Source organism: Palaemon carinicauda, chromosome 44 (assembly GCF_036898095.1).
Source record: "Palaemon carinicauda isolate YSFRI2023 chromosome 44, ASM3689809v2, whole genome shotgun sequence".
Classification (NCBI taxonomy): Eukaryota; Metazoa; Arthropoda; class Malacostraca; order Decapoda; family Palaemonidae; genus Palaemon; species Palaemon carinicauda.
Window position 1 is genome coordinate 18,942,009 of NC_090768.1, and position 20,000 is coordinate 18,962,008.

Consider the following 20,000-nt stretch of genomic DNA (forward strand, 5'->3'; position numbering starts at 1 on the left):
GTTGTGAAGTGTTATAAAACATAACTTCGTGTAACAAGACAAATAGTTGCTTTGTAAATCCCCTCACACCATATTAAAAATATTTTCATTCAATTATTTCTGTCACTCTTTAACCATCTACAGAAGCTGCTTTTGTATTATTCTTATTTCTTAGTTTTGGGACTCCACTAGCCAATGGGCTACTGATAGAAATTAAATAGCTTTTTTTTTTTTTCAAAATGCACTTATATTTGAATCCAATGTTTGAATTCTAGAAGTCAACGCATTTATTTTCTCATGCTGTATATCCCATACACACACACACACACACACACACATATATATATATATATATATATATATATATATATATATATAAATAAATAAATATAATATATATATATACATATATATATATATACATATACATATATACATAGTGCTTAACATGCCGTAGAAAGAATAAAAGTTAAAAGTTTGATGAAAATACTGGGACCTCATTAGGAAATAATTCCATAAATTTTCAAATGAACGAAAATAATGTATTTTAATTTCTCCTGAAAAGTTATGTCTATTGTTGTTTTAAGGAAAACAAATAATATTCTCACATTCGTTAAATGGTTTTTGTTTTATGGGAATTTTATCATTTTAAACCCCTCAGTGTACTATTAATGTATGATGATAAGATTCTACAACCATGATTAGTGACATTTAAAAGTGTTTATCTTTGTAGCGTTCAACTTGCCAATTGGATGTGTTTTTTTAATGATCAGGGTATATATGATGATGTTCATTTGACATACCTCTTTGACAGATTGAACTGATGAAATGCTAAATAATTGTGTCAAGAATTCTTTATTCGTGGATTTTGCTCTCCGTTGCACCATTAATTCTTATTATCATTTTGTTGACCATTTACAGTGGTTTTCTCACTGTTAGATTTCGCCCCGATAACCCAAATTTTCAAGCATCTGCCCCTGTTTCCACCGTTATTTCCTGCCCAGCTCTTGTCATTTTCTTTCTCTAGTAACATCTGAGCGCTATCTTAGCATCTCACATTGCATACTATGCAGTGTAAGCTATACGAAATAGAACAACAAAAGGTCAAAACGCTCGAGATTTGACTTTTCAAATCCAACCCCTGGCCTTAACCATGCTTTCAGTTGTACCCAGTGCCCGGTCGTTGTCGTATTGAAGTCGCCATAGCTTGCTTTAATACATACACACGTAAACACACATGTATATAGATATTTGTTTTTATATTTTATGTACAGTATGTATGTATGTATGTATGTATGTATGTATATATATGATCTAGTCTCAGATATCCCACATTATTTGCAAAAGTATATCATCCATCTTATTCACCATCTCTCATAGTTTTTTGCCAAAACTTCTCTTTATTTCAGTAGTTTTGTAGTATAATTTCGAGATATTTGTACCAAGAAGTAATATTACTTTTTGTACGATTCATGAAAATAAAGTGTACGAATATTTCACTTAAGCAATTGAAATTCTGAGGTAGAGTAAAAGAATTAGGCAATTGGAGCGTATCTGATCTTTTTGTGGGTCTTCGACAGTTTTGAGTACGGTTGGCAAATAATCCCTCTTCTTACAGCAAAAGGTCTGCGGGGCAAGCTCTCTCATTATTCTCTCCCTTTCATTCAGTGTTTCATGTTGCTGTGCCCATAACTCGTTCAAAAGCCTTCGGCATTCGTTTTATTGCTCTGAGGAACCACCATGTTGGGCAACCCTCTATGCATTTGGAATGTGTCCTAGTGAAATCAATTTTAATCAGTTTTAGTTTGCGTAATGATGCGTTTCCGTATGTTGGTCCTGCACGTGTATATTTTTACGTGTGTATATATTTCCTATATATGTATATATTTGTGTGTATATATTTCCTATATATATATATATATATATATATATATATATATATATATATTAATATATATATATATATATATGTATATATATTATGTATATATATATATATATATATAATTAATATATATATATTATATATATGTATATATTATGTATATATATATATATATATATATATATATATATATATATATATATATATATATATATATATATATATATATGTTAATGTCAGTCCCCACCATTGCCGATTTGTTTTTATTGTACTAAATGGCATGCATAGCTTATACAACTCCTAAATCTATCGGAAACAATGTATTTAATGAAGTATGCTGCCTAAACCCCGATTGGATAGGTACTATATAGTAAATCTGGTAAATCCATACAAATGCGTATTTCGCTTAATAAGGAACTGCCTTATAACAATTTATTGAAAATTATTCTTACGTAGAGGAGTATTAATGCTAAAAAGGATGTCAATGTTGGGTAACTACTTGTACGTAAGCTGGTGTAGAAGGGCGTCAACGAAAAAAAAGATGTGTATGATTTGCATCCACAGCACTTTAATCTTGAGATTAAAAGTTCATAGTTAAAGTGGGCCGGAGCATAACCATGGCATTTGAGTCTTTTGTTAGGAACCCGGCTTAGCATTTTAGATCTGGAATAACAGTAGTATGTTGTCCTTGAGGATTTTTTTACTCTTATGAGACAAGAAAAAAACGTATCCGTGGTTATGCTATGGCTTAAGTTATGTGGATCATATTCAAACGCAGTTCTAAACTTTTTCGCATTGAAAATCTGCGTAAATAAATACTCCCATGAATACGATTTTGTTTTAGCAAAACTAATTTTTGGTTGTCTGATAACGCTCATTCATCTCAGTTGTATTTGTTGGCGTAATTAACAAAAAATCTGACCTTTTGAATTTAGTTACGCAACCATTTTTAGTAACTGCCGTTCACCCAGGGTCGAACGCCGAGTGCCACAAATATTGCCGTTGTCATTCCTCAATGGCACCTCGAGACGCAAAAAGGGATCTGTTGGAAATTCTCTCTCTCTCTCTCTCTCTCTCTCTCTCTCTCTCTCTCTCTCTCTCTCTCTCTCTCTCTCTCTCTCTCTCTCTCTCTCTCTCTCTCTCTCTCTATATATATATATATATATATATATATATATATATATATATATATATATATATATATATATATATATATATATATATATATATACACGCACACATACATACATACATACATATGTACAACAACAACTTCAGCCGTTTCTAGCCCACTGGAAGACAAAGGCCTTAGACTATTTCAATTCATGTCTGAGATTTAGCCGCTTTTCATCACAACGCTGGTCAGTGTGGATCGGTGATGGTGGGATATTTTTGTCTGATCGCTCATGTCAAACCAACCTAGTATGGGTGGCCCTGACTAGTACAGTTTTTCTAATCATGGCGATTTGTAGTAATTACCCCAAGAAAAAAAACTAAAAACTAAATGGAATTCCTCTTGAAAAAAAGTTGCTTCTTCCACCACTAGCCTGTTTCTAACTATATTCGTATCATTATACTTTACATGATTAATTCTTTCTTAAAAGTATGATGAAAAATGGAGGCTGAATCCTCCGGGGGTTTCCTTTATAATTTTGTTTTCACTAAGCTAAACCACTTTATAAAGATTTCCATTCATTTAGACATAGATGTGATAATGTAAAGGGGACTATTCAGTTCCAGCTCTACTGTAATAAAAATTTTCTCTTTAAGAAAACCTTGCTTTAATTCCTTTAGCTGAATTTGTTTTATAATGACTAGTTCCCTTTTTGTCTATGATTTATTATGGTTCCAGCTACAATAAATGAAATGCAATACTACCACAACAGAACCCATGCCAAATTACTACCAGATGCACTTTTTTTGTATTGATAACTTTGGCTTGTTAATTAACTCGTAATTGCTACGAGGAAGTGATAAAGGAAATGAGGGCATTATACCGTTAGCTTAACATGGGAATGCTGTATGCACACCCTCAGTAAAGATGGCGAAGCGATAAATTTGCAGGATGACTTTGTTTATAAAATCATAAAATGTAAAGAATATTAGTCATTAGCTTTGAATAAAGCATGAGTGTTGATATGCACCTTGTATAAAGTGTCGTAAGTATTGCCACTGGGGGACATTTGATATTTGATTAAGAATAAATATTAGATCACTAGAATTATAAAAGTTTATCATATGTTGATTTGTTTGAATGGCGAATTGATAACGTGATCATTATGGAAATAGATTCACACCGATTATGATTCACTTAATAAACTGTGAAAGGAAATGATCTTAAGCTTCGTGGTAACTGGATGTGGGGCGGTAAGACACGGCAACTTGTTTTCGTGAGAACTTATATGACCCAATTTCCTTCTTTATATAGATAAAAAGTTTAAGCTTTTGATCCTAAATGGAATTAATAGATAGTTAGATAGACATATGGTTTGATGGGTGGATAGATAGATAAATTGAATGATGATCCTAAATAGTGTGATTTTATGCGTATAAACTTGAGGAAAAAAATAAAAGAGAATTGTACTGTATATTCTTAAGAGATTTTCTCGTTACTACTTGTAATAAAAGAGCTTCATTAGTATGATCTATATAAAATGCCTACTCGTTGATATTGATTTTATTCTCTCTATGCAAACTAGCTTGTTTTATTCTCGCATTCCTAAATCTTGTGCCTTCTGGGGATTTCAAGGTAACTCGAGAGAAGTCTACTCAATTTTTAAAAAGAGCCATAGAAATGCGGCAGTTTACCAATGGCAAGTTATTATTATTATTATTATTATTATTATTATTATTATTATTATTATTATTACAAGCTAAGCTATAACCTTAGTTGGAAAAGTAGGATGCCATATGGCCAAGGGCTCCAACAGGGAAAATGGCGAAGCGAAGTGAAACAAGGAAATAAATAAACTATAAGAGAGATAATAAACAATCAAAATAAAATATTTTAAGAACAGTAACAACATGATAATGAATCTATTATAAACTACAAAAATTTGAAAAAAAATAAGATGAATAAAATAGACCAGCGTGGCCGAGTGCACCCTCAAGCAAGAGAGCTCCAAACCAAGACCGTGGAAGGCCATGGTACAGAGGCTATGGCACTACCCGAGACTAGAGAACAATGGTTTGATTATGGAGTGTCCTCCTCCTACCCTAGAAGAGCTGCTTACCATAGCTGAAGAGTCTCTTCTACCATTACCATGAGGAAAGTAGCCACTGAACAATTACAGTGTAGTAGTTAACCCCTTGTGCGAAGAATTGTTTGGTAATCTCAGTGTTGTCAGGTGTATGAGGACAGAGGAGAATGTGGAAAGAATAGGCTAGACTATTCGGTGTAAGTGTAGGCAAAGATAAAATTGGCAGTGACGAGAGAGAGGGATCCAATGTAGTACTGTCTGGCCAGTCAAAGGACTCAATAACTCTCTAGCGGTAATATCTCGACGGGTGGCTGGTGCCCTGGCCAACCTACTACCTACATGCTGCGATTGTGTTGTCTTGTGCGCAAAAGTAATACGTTCAACTTACTGATCCTCAAACTTCATGTCCTTATGACGTCCGCATGTTACTGATAGTAAATATGTTTCACATGCCATTAGTAACGGAAATCAAGGAAAGAAACGTCGATTTTATCGCATTATTTAACCTTTGTAGTCACCGAAAGGTGTCAATGCAGTGACGCCAGGTATGCGCTACACATATAGAAACATGCATTACAAAATCCCTTAACTTTGTTTATATATTGAATTGATACAAGTCAATCATTCTCTTCGAGTAAACAACAACATTTACCGAGATGGAAGTGGTTAGTGTTATAATCAATTTTTACCTTATAGGGTACAACCAACTACCCTTTACCTTAATAAAGAAGCAGGAAAAGTTTTACTCTTAATGTGTAATGGCATTGTTCTTTTCCCCAGATAACAAAATTTTTTAATCATTTAATGACAATTTATGGTGCAATAGGTAATGTGAGAGTCGTTATTGTCTCTTGGTACAATTGAGTTTCATATTTTAAATTGGTATCCTTTATTATTTTATTGAAAGCCTTTATTTCCTTATTACTGTTTTTTCGACATGTGTAACGAAGGCCATCAAGAGAAAAGTCACTTTTAAGAACTTATTGAAATATGACCCAAAAAATCGTTTAATGTTACATTTCCTTTGTAAAATCATAGTGATTTTATTTGTTCTACCCTTTTCAATCTGTCGTTGCATCGTGATAGTGATTTTTTTTATTTCTATTTGATTACAAATCTTTGCTGATGCTAAAATGTTAATGGGAATTTAATAGTGCACAAGGGAGAAGGTTAGGACTACAAAAAGTGGGTAGATGCCTCAGTAATACGCTATGGTATTTTTTTTTTTTCAATAGCCATGATGTAGAGTAAATATTTCAGGGAAAGGTCAAACCCCCACCCATTTTGACCTGGTTAGGGCTTGATGAGGTCAAGTGGTGCGTTCATTCTTGATTTTAAGTTCAGCCTTGTGATGGAAGTCGGACATTATGATGATAGGTATTCTGGGCAAGGTTGTTGCAATTTAATTGGTGACTTAATGCCATATAGCAGATGGAAGAAGACACAAATTTCTAGCTTTTACAAAAGCACACAGTTTGAGTTGATTGCCCTTTTCACACGTAAATTTTGATTTCAAATTTCCCTAATCTAGCCCCTCCAATCATTGATCCTCAACGCATCTTATTCTTACACTAATTTAGCATTGTCCTATATTTTCTCCCGTCATTTTTAAATTTTCTGTCCCTTCATATCAGTTCTAGACCAACTAACTTTCAAATCGGTTCTACCTCGTCACTTGTATTTCATGGTAGGATTAACCATTTCACCACCTATCCTTTATGTCACTCGTAACTCTCCACGTATTAGGACTCTCATAACTTGTCCCTCATGCTTGTCATAACCTTTTTTGCCAACCATAGCCATTCACCTATCCCTTATGCCTGTCAAAACCTTTAACATAGCCTTTGAGAAAGTAGTAACCCTTCGCTTTTCCCTTATGCCTGTCATGACCCTTCACCTTTGCTTTATGCATGTCGTAACCCTTCTCCTATCCAATAAACCAATTATAACCCATCACATTTCCCCTTTTCCTTTCGTAATCCATCACATATCCTGAAAAAAAACCAGCTCTATCCCTCTTTACTATGCTTAATAAAAGTCATACTTCTGACTCTCCTACAATGTTATGTTCGTTCTACCATAAGCGATATTTGTCGCAGTGAATTATATCAATTACTCTGCGTTTGTGAGAATTAACTTTGGTCATCCGAACAATTGCGGTCCCTTCCATCTTTTCTCTGGAATTTTCGACATTTCGTTATTTTTCTGTGGTTTCTCTCTAGTATCCTTTTATGTGGTCCTAGAACACATGAACGCTAACAAGGACGACTTATTTTTTCATCCTTAATGTAATTGTGTGCGCCCTTGGGTAAGCCTATTTTACTTGGAAATATCAGTTTCGTGGATGAAAAACTTGGAATTTTCTTGTAATTGAAGGTTGAAAAATGCATGTCTGCTTCCAAACGTCCTTCGTACTCAACTCTAACAACTTTTGTGTGTATGTATGAATATTCTTTTTTATATGAGTTTGGATACCGTATGTAAAGAACTTATTTATATTTTATGTTGCACTTGCTTTTACCACCTTATTGATCATATTGATATTGATAATTCCATATCTCAAGAGATATGTTTATGGCTTCCAAAATAAGTGTATTAGTTTACCATCTCTACCAGGCATTGCATTAAATAAGTAATCGCTTCTCTAGCCAATGTTTCGATGGAAGTATCGTAAAGGTCATCGAACCTTTACCACAATTAAGACTGACGAAGAGAGTAGGGCGATCACTGGATGTTCTTCCTTGGGTACATAAAAATTTGTTTTTCTCTCAAGTTTATTTCTGTTTTATTAACGACTGTTAGAGATCTATCTGAAAATGCAAGAAGAATGAACATGACTAAAATAGCACATCATATAAGAAAATCGTGGTCGACAAAAACTAATCGACAGACGGCATTTGTACCAGTGTGCCAGAGAAATTGCTTCTTAGCCAATCTGGATGACATATCACGTCATGACGGGTAAAGGATTTGTACTTTTATTTCTTTGATATATTGACCTTTCTCTTACAACACTCCGTCGACTGTTCTAATTTTTTTTTCTTTTTTATGAAATGCAAACTGTTTGCCTGCAAGGTATACCTAGAGACGGCTGTACTGTGCTTGCGAGTGTTCTTTTTATATTGTTGTAAACAAGGCTGTCGAAAAAGGATGATAAGCAAAGGATATTATACTATTTTCGCAAACGGTGGGGCTCGATATCCTGTGTTGAAGCTGCCTGTGTGCCGGAAAATATGTAAAGATATGACTTGTTGACATCAACTTGCCAGGTGAGAGAAGAGAAACATTCCATTTCATTGAGTACCAAACCAATTAGAACCCATCTCGGTAATTTATTCATAATTATATGGAGGGAAATTTGAAGGACGGCAAGAGTCATGATCATTATTAAATGCAAAATAAATAGATTGTAGGTCAGAACCATTACAAGCCTTTAAATACATATATACGTTGCCTGAATGTTGTTTCTCTCTCCAAGTCTTTAAATAAATATCACATGCTTGATAACTTACATATAGCAGAAATGCTAATATATAATATTCAATATATATTTAGATAGTCTTGTGTCCATATTCAATTATATGCATATATTAGACAAGTTAGTATGTATTTTTCATCCATATAAATATTTATATAGATATAAATAATATTGAAACGTTAGGTGACTTTTGCTTGTCATTATTTGCAAGCGTTGCTGCTTCACCTTCTCGTGAAAATCACGAGGCACATTAATGAAAGTTTTATACTATGCATTAACTCTCTCTCTCTCTCTCTCTCTCTCTCTCTCTCTCTCTCTCTCTCTCTCTCTCTCTCTCTCTCTCTCTCTCTCTCTCTCCAAATAGCGAATTTTGTCTGGAAACTACCATGAAAATCGCTTTTAAATTCCAATTCACTTCGAAATTGCCAAAAGCGTCTTGACCCCACTTTCTTTGATAAGGGAATTCTAAAGTTGAATATTAAAACAAAACGCCGGGAAAAAGGTGAGAATTAGATGATAATTTCTCAGTGCGTTCTGAACATGTTCATTTATATTTACATCTTATTAATTTCATATCTTCTGAATTGAAAGATTTACTGTATATATCAAATCTTTGTTGTGTTTTCTAAAGATTCTCCCTTCTTCTCTGAGCATGCAATTGCGAGAGCATCTTGCAGGTTTTTTTGTCCCCTCGACTCAGGGCAGAAGGTGAAAATACAGTGAAAGTAGGCAAACCGGGCGAATGAGAGGACTGGTTTTTTCCCCCCAGTATTTTCTCCCATCCATTTATTCATGATCTTTCATTTAGCTTTGCGAATATTTTCCTGTGCAACTGCGTTTATTTGTCAAGTCAATTAAGATGTATATTCAAACGAAGTTTTTGGAAAGCGCAATAAGAATGGGTCCACAGGATAATATAAGTTATATATATATATATATATATATATATATATATATATATATATATATGTATATATATATATATTATATATATATGTATATATATATATTTGTCTCGACAATTAGAAATATACTCTACATCCGCTCTAGGAATAATAATACTAGTATAATGATACGTATCAGCCTGATCGATTAAGAATATAAAAAGCATAAATAATTTTTTGTCCATTTATCGTATTTGTATGAAGACAGAAGTGTTGATACATATTTTGTCCTTTTTAAGATGTAACAGAGGATTAAAACAATATCCCTCTTTATCAGCAGTGAACTTGATAAAGAGGGATATAGAGCTCTTTTAACAAAATGGATTATTCATTACCATTTTCTGTATTACTGTGTAAAAAATAATTATAAGTTTATGGGAGAGTCGAACAAATTGACGTAATCACCTTGCATATCATTAGTTATTTTTCTTAGTAACTTTTAAAATTAGTTTTTTTCATTACTCCTAAACTTACGGATTTTGTGTAATATTAGGTAATTTGCAATACTATGCTCGTTGCATGGTCAAATGCCGTAAATTTTATTAAATGAAATTGCACTTAGGGTTTTATTTTATTGTTACTTTGGAAAACTCGTCCTTCCAGATATCAGTTGAACGCCTCAGACAGATCAAAGGTTGAGCTTTTCTTCTTTTCCCTTCATACTATTTTCGGACGAAGCAAATATTGACCGACTGACGCAACTAATGCTTGCTACTTGTTTATGCAAGTGACTTGCAGAATGAAATGTTCCCTTTGTACCCTTGTCTCATCGTTGTGTTTACTCGTAACACAGAAAGTAAATTGCCTCATGGACTTCCGATGCATGGTCCTCCCATATCCGGGTTCGTCATTTACTTTTCAAAGTTATTCTCTTGCGTCATCTTGAATCGCAATTTGGTTTTTCCGGTGAAAAACCTGGGCAATAAAGTTGATTGGTATTGCATTAATTTAGGGCTTGTTTTAAGTACTTTTTCACTCATCCCTTCATTGCAGCTGAATGTATCCGTTGTGGTTTTGGGTTTGCGTTACAGCTTATGTTTCTTTAGATAGGTCTAAAGCAGGAAATAAATCTACAGTATTTGTAAATTTATTTCTCAAATAATCCTGGAGGATGAAGGTTGTGGTTTCAAGAGCTCTTTTCCATCAAGAGCAACAATTGGATGTATATGATTTGTTGTCTGGTTATATGAGCTATTATATTTATGTGCAGTTTTATTTTTTACACATTAGGAGTCTACTGCAAAAAGAGGGTTTTTTGTCAATGCAATTAACTAGATCGCTAGATGAACATTTGACATGATATACCCATACACCCCTAGGTTAGTCGATTATGAACCTGTCTTTTCACACCAATTTCTCCCTTATCTGGTCTTTCCTTCCCCCTCAATCATTTCCCTCTTCCTCGTTTACTACCCCACCCCATTCTTCAATTGCCCCGCTGCCTAACTTTGATAACAAAGGAGGTAGCTCCGGGAACTTTGACAAAGGGACACCGCATGGCTTTGATAACTCTTCCATCTTCCTGCCAAGAAGATGGATGTCATTTTAAGATATCACATTGTTTTCGTATCTCTGAAACTGAACTATAATACAGGATCAGTAATGGCTCCCATATTACCTGCCGCATTATAAATTGTATTTTGTTTTATTTTTACTTTTATAGAGCTTATTTTTTACTTAGAATGTCTAAAGTGCTTAAGGAAATAAGAAAGAACCACTGTAAGCTATACATTTTTTTTATTAAAAAGATATTGATTTCATTAAGAAACTTCTCATCGAATTCACGACTCAATCTTCTCCAGTGGGACATTAGGGAAGAAATTGAGACCACCTTATAAATTTTGACACCAGTATCCCCCCTCCAAGATACTAGCATCCCAATCCAAAGAAATTAGCCTCCGCTCCTTCTGATGATGGTTGTAAAGATAATGAATTTCTGGACGTAATGGTAATTTAGTTCATAAATTCAACCACAATATCGTGAAGAAACGCAATCCATTTACTAGTGAGGCTGTTCGTCTATCTGGCGTATCTCATTTTGTAACAAAGAGAATTTGCTGTTTTGACTTATGTTATTTTAAAGGCCAGTAACGAAAAGAAATAGCAGCATGAATGGTTTGTAAACCATTGCATGGAAATGATTAGATATTTTATGTGGGCCGCAATGCAATGTTACGCAAAGTATATTTGATATTTTTAAATTAGTATCTTTAGTTATGTAGACTACGTTACTGGGGTTGAGAACGAAGCCGTTTTTGTCACGCAAACCCATTTCTTTTATTTTTTTTTCTAGTAATATTTTCAATATAACTAATATAAATTTTCTCATAACGGGTACACTTCCTTCTTGCAAGAATGGAAACGAGACCAAAAACTAGTGATATTAGGGATTAAAAAAAAAGGCCCAGAGGAAAGACCACGTCATGATTTCTTTGCAAAGTCATCCCTGTGCTCCTGAATTGGGGTGTTCATTGTCTGAGATTAGAAGAAGGGGGGGGGGGGGGGAGACCACATTTCATTTAGGGGGAATTCCGGTATGTCGATGGCCAAAGATAAAGGCGCTTCTGGATGTCTCCGAAGAGGAGTCCTTGGCATTTCAGCGGAGTCCGCGATTTTTTATTTATCTTACTTTGTACTCATTGCACGACTTAAACATTAATGACGATACTGATATGATTTCTGTCAAATAGTTTCACTTATGTGAAATAGTTTTGAATTTTTTGTAGTTGGGTAATAAAATTATAACTCTGTCATATGAAGAAACGTGTATTATCTTTTTAGCCCTAATTCTGAGGGATAGCCCTCTGTATACGTTTCTCCAGTAATTGCGAGTATGACAATTTATAGCCTTTTATTTTTGCTTGCAATCATTTATTTTATATCCCTCCCGTGCTCGAATCATTTATTTTATATCCCTCCCGTATTCTGTCCATTTCTGCTCACTCCACCCACCCACCCACCCCGACGTTACCACCCACCCCTTTCATACCTCATTTCTGGGTTACTTAGATTAACATTTCGTCAGAACATAGTCTCTGTTTTTTTATCATTATTTAGTGTGTCACCCCTCGGAATGCCAATGGTTTCAACGAAGATCGTAAAAACTTGACATTCATGAACGTTATTGATGCAGAAAATTTGAGCGTACTCCTAATTTTTTTTTACTCGGGATATGTTGGCACCTCTTGTAAAAAGTAACATCAGGACTTCAATTAGAATTACCATTTAATAGCCCCCAGTCTTTCCGCTTCATTGTCAGAGTTTCTTACTATGTCATTTTACGAAAATAAATTAACTATGTACAAGTGTGTGTGTGTGTGTATATATATATGTATATATATATATATATATATATATATGTATATATATAAATACATATATATACATTATATATATATATATATATATATATATATATATATATATATATATATATATATATATATATATATAGTGTGTGTGTGATTATGCTCGCGCGCGTGATATCCTTCGCATGTATTTTATTACATGTGATTCACGTGTAGAGAAAGCTTCTTTTATTACTTGCGGTCGTACACTAGTTTGCTGATAAACTGTTTTTATAGCTTTCATAAAACGGGCATATTTTAGTGAATCTTAGACGAAAGCGATAGGAGAATCCAGCGAAGGAGTTTATTTTCCCTGGCAGATGCTGATGGGAGATGATAAGGAGAGTAGATCTCGAATGGGCCACAACATGACTGAGAAGGTATAAAAGTAAAGTAATAATAGGGGTTTCGTTGATATGCATAAACCTGTTTTTCTATATATATATATATATATATATATATATATATATATATATATATATATATATATGTATATTTATTTGTATATATATATATATATACATATATATGTATATATATATGTATAAATATATTTATATATATATATATATATATATATATATTGCAATATTACAATATGATATAGCAATTTGTGTATGTAACTGTCTTCCTGTAATATAATTCTGTAACCATTATAAGCCAGTTTGCAGGTTGGTTTTGTACCACACACACACACACACACACACACACACATATATATATATATATATATATATATATATATATATATATATATAATTTCACGGTGGCTTTTTGTTCTTTTACGGGTGACGTCAGAAGAGCACAGCTTTTAGATTTCTAAGCAAGAATTAAGGGGTGACGTTGACGACTCTCTTCTCTATTTTACCATAGCAGGTGCAGGTATCCATTTCCAGGTGAGTGAGCTTGCGGGCGTTATGCCTCTAGCGATCCATAAACATAGCAACCGTGGATTGAATGCTGCACTACTTTGTCGTGACTCTTACATACTAATTGCAAATTTTATATAATGGTTATGGGGTTGGCCCATCCCTAAGCCAATACATATATTGCATGGGTATATGGAGAGACTAATGTGGAAGTTTTGTTGCTCACGGTGTTATCCAAGATTTGAAAGATTAAGGATGACTGGGCCAGTGACTTGATTTTCCGGAGTGTCTGTCCTGTATTAGTAGAAACTGATTAATGATGAATAAAATGTGTGTATATGTACGTATGTATATAGATTGTGCATAATATAATCGCTTCTAATGCCTCGCTTATAGAAACTAGATATTCCTTTATTACGTCAAAGGAAGCTGCAAGGTATTTGCGCCTTTTTATTTGTAAATTCTAAACCCATAATTTTCCAATGAAAAAGACACAGCCATTGTTCTTATACTTATCGTATAGTATCGGTGGTAGGTGAGAATGCACTGTTACTGTTTATTATCTTTGCCCCCTCATTCCAATTTCTGTTATGTCGCTGATGTAACCCTATGCCACTTTCCAATTACCTGTTGAAGCATCCGATTCCCCTGCATCAACTTACATTTGTAGGTCAGGTTCTCTCGACATCGTGTCTTGAATCCAGCGAAACAGAAGAGCTCTTAATTAGAGAGAGGTTCAATCATTAGACGGTGGCCTCCTGCTTTCCAGATTCAGGGATTGTACTATAGCTAATAGTACAAAATAGACTTTAGATTTGGTTACACCGGGTTCATTTTTTCTTCTCATTTTGCTAGTGCGGTTGATATCACAAAAAAGGTAGCTTTAAACAATTATTTTATTATCTTCGACTGTTTTCCTCCTTTAAGAAGTTTCCTTGTTCGATCGAATATTCATGGTTTATATGCTGTGTTACGCATATGATTCATGAAATGTTAATAATCATAAATTCATCTTTGCTGTATAAATAGTAACAAAACATGTTAGAGAATTATAGTTTTGCTTAAGTTATATTGCAATATTCAATTCGCTACTTTTATCTAGATCTTATATTCATTGCAATATGAAGCTGTGGATTTTTAATTTAGAATGATGCAAGGAGCAAGTTAGGTTTTCATGATTTTCCTTTTTTAGCTTTATCTCAAACGTATAATAAAATACTGTAAGTCAGACATTTTGTATTTTTCGTGGAAAACTCCTAAAAAAAATAATGATACTTTGCAAATCAAAAGTTAGTTCATTCCGAATAAAACCCTTGTCTCTCTGAGAAATGGACAGACAGTATGACATAATGATGAAATTATGGTGTATAACTGGATTTGAGTAATAAGATTTTTTTTTTTTCTGAACAAGCTCCGGGGTACACGAACTTTTTTGGTGGGGTGGAGGATAAAAAGCAAGTACACGTGTAAAGATATTTTAACAGATATTAGAAATGTCTTATCAAAATGTATAATTTGATATATGTAACTAACATTTCTTCTTTCTTTCTAGGTGAGTTTGATTGCATCTTTACTACAAGCTGAGCAGATTCGTAAGTAATGCAATCATCATTTGCTAGGATAGTAATTGAAGTAGGCAGCGTCCGTATTTTTAGATAAAAAGTATTTTTTATCCATATATTTGAGTCTTATGACGCTATACGAACAGAATTTGAAAAGTCCACCAGAAAGGAATTCACGTAATACCTTTGGTAGAAAACCCGGGTAGAAATAGTGATAAGAGTAAACTCTCCATAGATGTAAATTATCCAGAGTATATTTTTACTTAGCTCGATTTGCATCTTGTATTCTTAAGTTCTTATAAGATTTTTCATGAACATTTTTAGTATAAATTTCATTTTTGGTGTGAAATATTAGCCCTTCCTAAAACGTAGATAACCTTGAAATGATTTGTATGATCACACGAAACGTATAAGATACACTCGTGTATTTCATTAGCTGGCTTAGTCACGAGGTAGCATATGGTACTCATATATATATATATATATATATATATATATATATATATATATAATATATATATAATATATATATATATATATATATATATATATATATATATATATATATATATAAAAAACTACAAAGAACACATGATGCTCAGATACAATAATCCACAAGAGAAAAGATGAATATCCTTAGCATTTTTTTCCTTGTGGTTTATTGCATATATATATATATATATATATATATATATATATATATATATATATATATACATAAACAAATCAACTACCACTCAATGAATTGATGATTATCAAGGTTTAACTTCTTCATTCGGAAGCTTTCACCATCGCAATCATCTTTACCGAGCTGTAACTAATTTCGTATGGAAATTAGTCGAACTCATTCGACAAAGCCTTCATATCGCATTCACGTATTAAGAGAGATTCTGGATGCATCTGGATTCTGGGTTGTTATTGGGAGAAACGAAGCGTGGAGTAAATACCGGAGGCAATTATGCTAAAGTGTTGTTCTTGGTTTATCCGGTAAAATTGTGTTTAAATTCATATGTATGCGTAATAGATTGCTTTTGCAATTGATTAGCACGCGCGTGCATATGTGCACGCGCACACTCACATATATATTTATCTCAATTATATTTTCGTGTATAAGAAAGCTTGTTTCATATTCTTAGTTAATCGCAGACGAAAATAAGTGTTCAGTGATGAGTATATAATAAAAATACGGATTTTCTATCATGCCACTCCAGGTGGCCTGAATCTCGTCTAATTATTATGCGAGGTTAACCCATCTCATTCTCTACAATTTTATCAACCCCCGTCGTGAAGATTCGCGATTTCGCTTGATGATAATCATCGTAAAGGCAGAAATGAACGAAGATTAACTCTGACTGCTTTGGGATTGATTCGCCAGCTGTTGCTTGTTCTACGTCTTGCCTTGGTGGGGTTCAGGTCGGATGGTCATTCACAAGGTATATAGAATACATAGACCTTGGTTATTCTAGTCTTAATAAAGGTCTTCTCTATGGTGGTCATAATCCTTCTATGCTGGTAATTTGCTGTCCTTCCTGTTCCTCTTCCTTCGTGTTCTTCAGCTACTGATAATGGTTTAACCTCGAAGCTTTTATTTCATTGATAAACTCTCTCTCTCTCTCTCTCTCTCTCTCTCTCTCTCTCTCTCTCTCTCTCTCTCTCTCTCTCAAGCTGGAAGTAAAATTATCCGAATGGACGGATATGTCTCTCTCTCTCTCTCTCTCTCTCTCTCTCTCTCTCTCTCTCTCTCTCTCTCAAGCTGGAAGCAACATTATCCGAATGGACAGATATGTCATTACGTGTTTTTTTTTTAGCTTAATCTTGAACATAATAGAGTGCTGAGTAATTCTCTTAAAAACTTATATTAATTGCCACATAGCAGTTTATCTCCCGTGCTAACTTTAACACCGCAAAGCATCCTCAAACCCCAATAGGTGGAGGTACAGATAAGTAGGAAAATATTGGTCTTATGAGAGACGTAGCTTGCTTACTTCAGTTCTTCAGCCACTTGCTTGGAAAAAACGAGTAAGTGAGAGAGACCAACTGTATACTGTCCTCACCAAACGAGTTCCAGAAAATAAGCTAATGTTACGATGGTCAATTGGGAATTTTTATTGTTCGTTTTATACGTATATTTTCATCTCCTTATATAAACGTCTCGTTCTAATGTTATGAACTATACGACTGACTGTACACAAGGAATCTTATCTTTATAACACAGCAGGATTTTTACTGATTTGGTTTTGACTTCAACCGGGCTACCAATGGAACGCAGGAATATTGTAACTGGAAAGTATAATAAACAACTGATAATTCTTTTCAATATTAGTACTCCGTTGATTAAGATAATGATAAACTTTATACATGGTCCCTGAAATAATTAGTAATTTTTTCTTTATATTCATAACTCCTTTATTTTTAGTAAATACAACGGTCGAAGACCTTACAAAACCGTTCTAATAGTAGGGAAGTAAACCTACTGCATGTCATCTACCTCTTGCCTGCATGTTTAATCGTACCTAACCCTGCGTAAGATTTGTGTGGTCCTGGATTCATATTCTAAGAATAGCGGTATTTTAAAAAAGACGAGTGTAATGTTTTGGATATCATGGGCGAAGATATTCATAAGGTATATGATTTTCTGCTTCGATCCAGTTCGTGTCCTATCATTTTCATGGGCCCTGTTTATTTTTTTATTCTTCATTTTTTGTTAGGATGCCGGAAGCACTAACCCTGACGAAGCATTTTTTTGGTATATAATTAAACATCGTTTATATTATACCTAATGACAGACACGTCGCATTCAATTATCCTCGGGAAATCACCTTTGAGATTAATTCCAAGAATAAAAGCAAATCTAATTTGGACTAATTTTATATGCACACATCTACCTGGACGTCCACTGCTAAACCAGGGCGAGCGGAGTAAATCTGTAGGTTTTGTAGCCTGTACAAGCAAAGTTCGCCTTTAGGTCGAGGTACTATAGAACCAGGCTCATCTCGGAGGCGGACCCCACCCGATCGAAGTCAGGCTTGCCAACCTGTTAAGTAGACGTTTTATACCTCGGAGGAGAACTTATCCTTGGCATTTGCAAGATACCCGCCGGCCATAATGAATTGCCATTGTTCTAAAAAAAAATCTTCCCACAACATGACAGTTTTATGCGAGAGTAAAGGTATCCAACCGGCCGAGACTTTCTTTTTTATTCTGATTTTTATAACAGTAAGTTCCTAAATACTTTCATGGACTTTGGCCAATGTCCCATGATGCGGCAATGATAAAAGGAAATCGGTAATTTAGTGCCATGAGGTTTTTACAGTTTCATGACTTGCCAAATGTATGTTTAATCGTTCCGAAAATCATCCTGTAGTTAGCTGATATAAAAAAAATGTTTTTGCAAGTGTAAAAAATGAAACGGCATTTATTCAACATTCGAAGCATAGATAAATTTTACATCCCTGATTCCAAACAGATCAATCACCTCTATAAAGAATTTTCCGAGTAAAAGGCATCAATCTTCTGGAAATGTCCGATGTAGAGGGATACGAAGAACTGGTTTAGTGAAGACGATTCGTGTGAAGAAGAGCTTGACCCACCCTCGAAAAAAACTATCCTTGTAGACCTTTTCTTCCTTTAATATTTTTTTTTTCTATTTTTTACTAAATCTTAGTGGGTGTGGTTACTGAGGAGGTAACCACTATATTTGATGACGGGGAGGAACTTGTGTGTGTGTGTGTGTGTGTGTGTGTGTGTGTGTGTGTGTATGTGTGTGTGTGTGTGTGAAGGATAAAAAAGTGTTTGTGTGTTTGCTTTGGTTCGATGCTGAGACCGGTGCGTGGGTATCACGTGATCGTTGTATAAGCAAAACGTGGAGCATCTTGGGTGGATGAATAAAGGATATATTCATTTTAGGGGAAAAAATCATGATGGCTCGAAGGGTGACTACCATTTGCATTTTTTTTTTCTTATTTAAAAGATGTCATCTTTAAGAACTTGCGTGTATTACTTTACAATAACAATCCTTTGCACCACCTGCCGTTCAATGTACTTGTATAATTTTTCAAGTAATATCAACTCAAAATAAGAGGGATCAAGAGCGTTCGTTGTCCGTCGGTAGGTGGCAGACCGCCCTGTCTCCCCATGAATTATTGGTTCATTAAAAAAAAAAAAACTTTGTCATAAATAATATTCGCTTCTTTACGTTGTGTTTGCTCATCTTGAGTACAGGAGTTCAAATTCCTATCTAACAAGGCAACTTACGAATCAAGCTTGCAGAGAGAATAATGTTCGTGTGCAAAAGAAAGAGAGGAAAAAAAACGGAGGATAAAGTAGCGATTAACATGACAATAAAAACAAGCCAACACAAAATTAATATGGACTAAATCAATCAATTACTAAAAGAATTTATTGAGATTAACGAGTAGCATTAGTGATCTAGCACTAACCAGGTTCATGCTTTGCTCCTGGTCTCCCTCCACCAGATGACCCAGGCATTAATGGGTACCATAGGCAGCAGAGACTCGAGATCAGACGACGGGTCTATCAATTTCATCACTAAAAACTGGCCATCCCTCCAAAGGAAAAATGCGACTTGTGAAGCATATTTATAACATAATACTAAGTACGTATTCATGATAATCTCGCAATGTTGATGCGTGTTAGAACACAGTTCGACATTGTTGTTGTTACAGGTAATTAAATTAATGTCACAACGCTATATTTTTACTCACAGCTCGGCGGCC

The 20,000-nt window shown here is 34.2% G+C and overlaps 1 protein-coding gene across 4 annotated transcripts in view; it reads left to right on the forward strand.

The window, feature by feature from the left end:
• The window catches only part of LOC137634335 (kinase D-interacting substrate of 220 kDa B-like), an 860,646-nt gene that overhangs the window by 667,236 nt on the left and 173,410 nt on the right, over window positions 1–20,000 (forward strand). Inside the window, exon 1 of one of the 4 annotated variants that reach the window (XM_068366730.1) lies at window positions 15,275–15,294. The exons of the other annotated variants lie outside the window; for them this stretch is intronic. The gene's annotated coding sequence lies outside the window, so the exon portion shown is untranslated. Of the gene's footprint in view, window positions 1–15,274; window positions 15,295–20,000 lie in introns of those variants that run through there. 4 annotated transcript variants of the gene reach the window in all.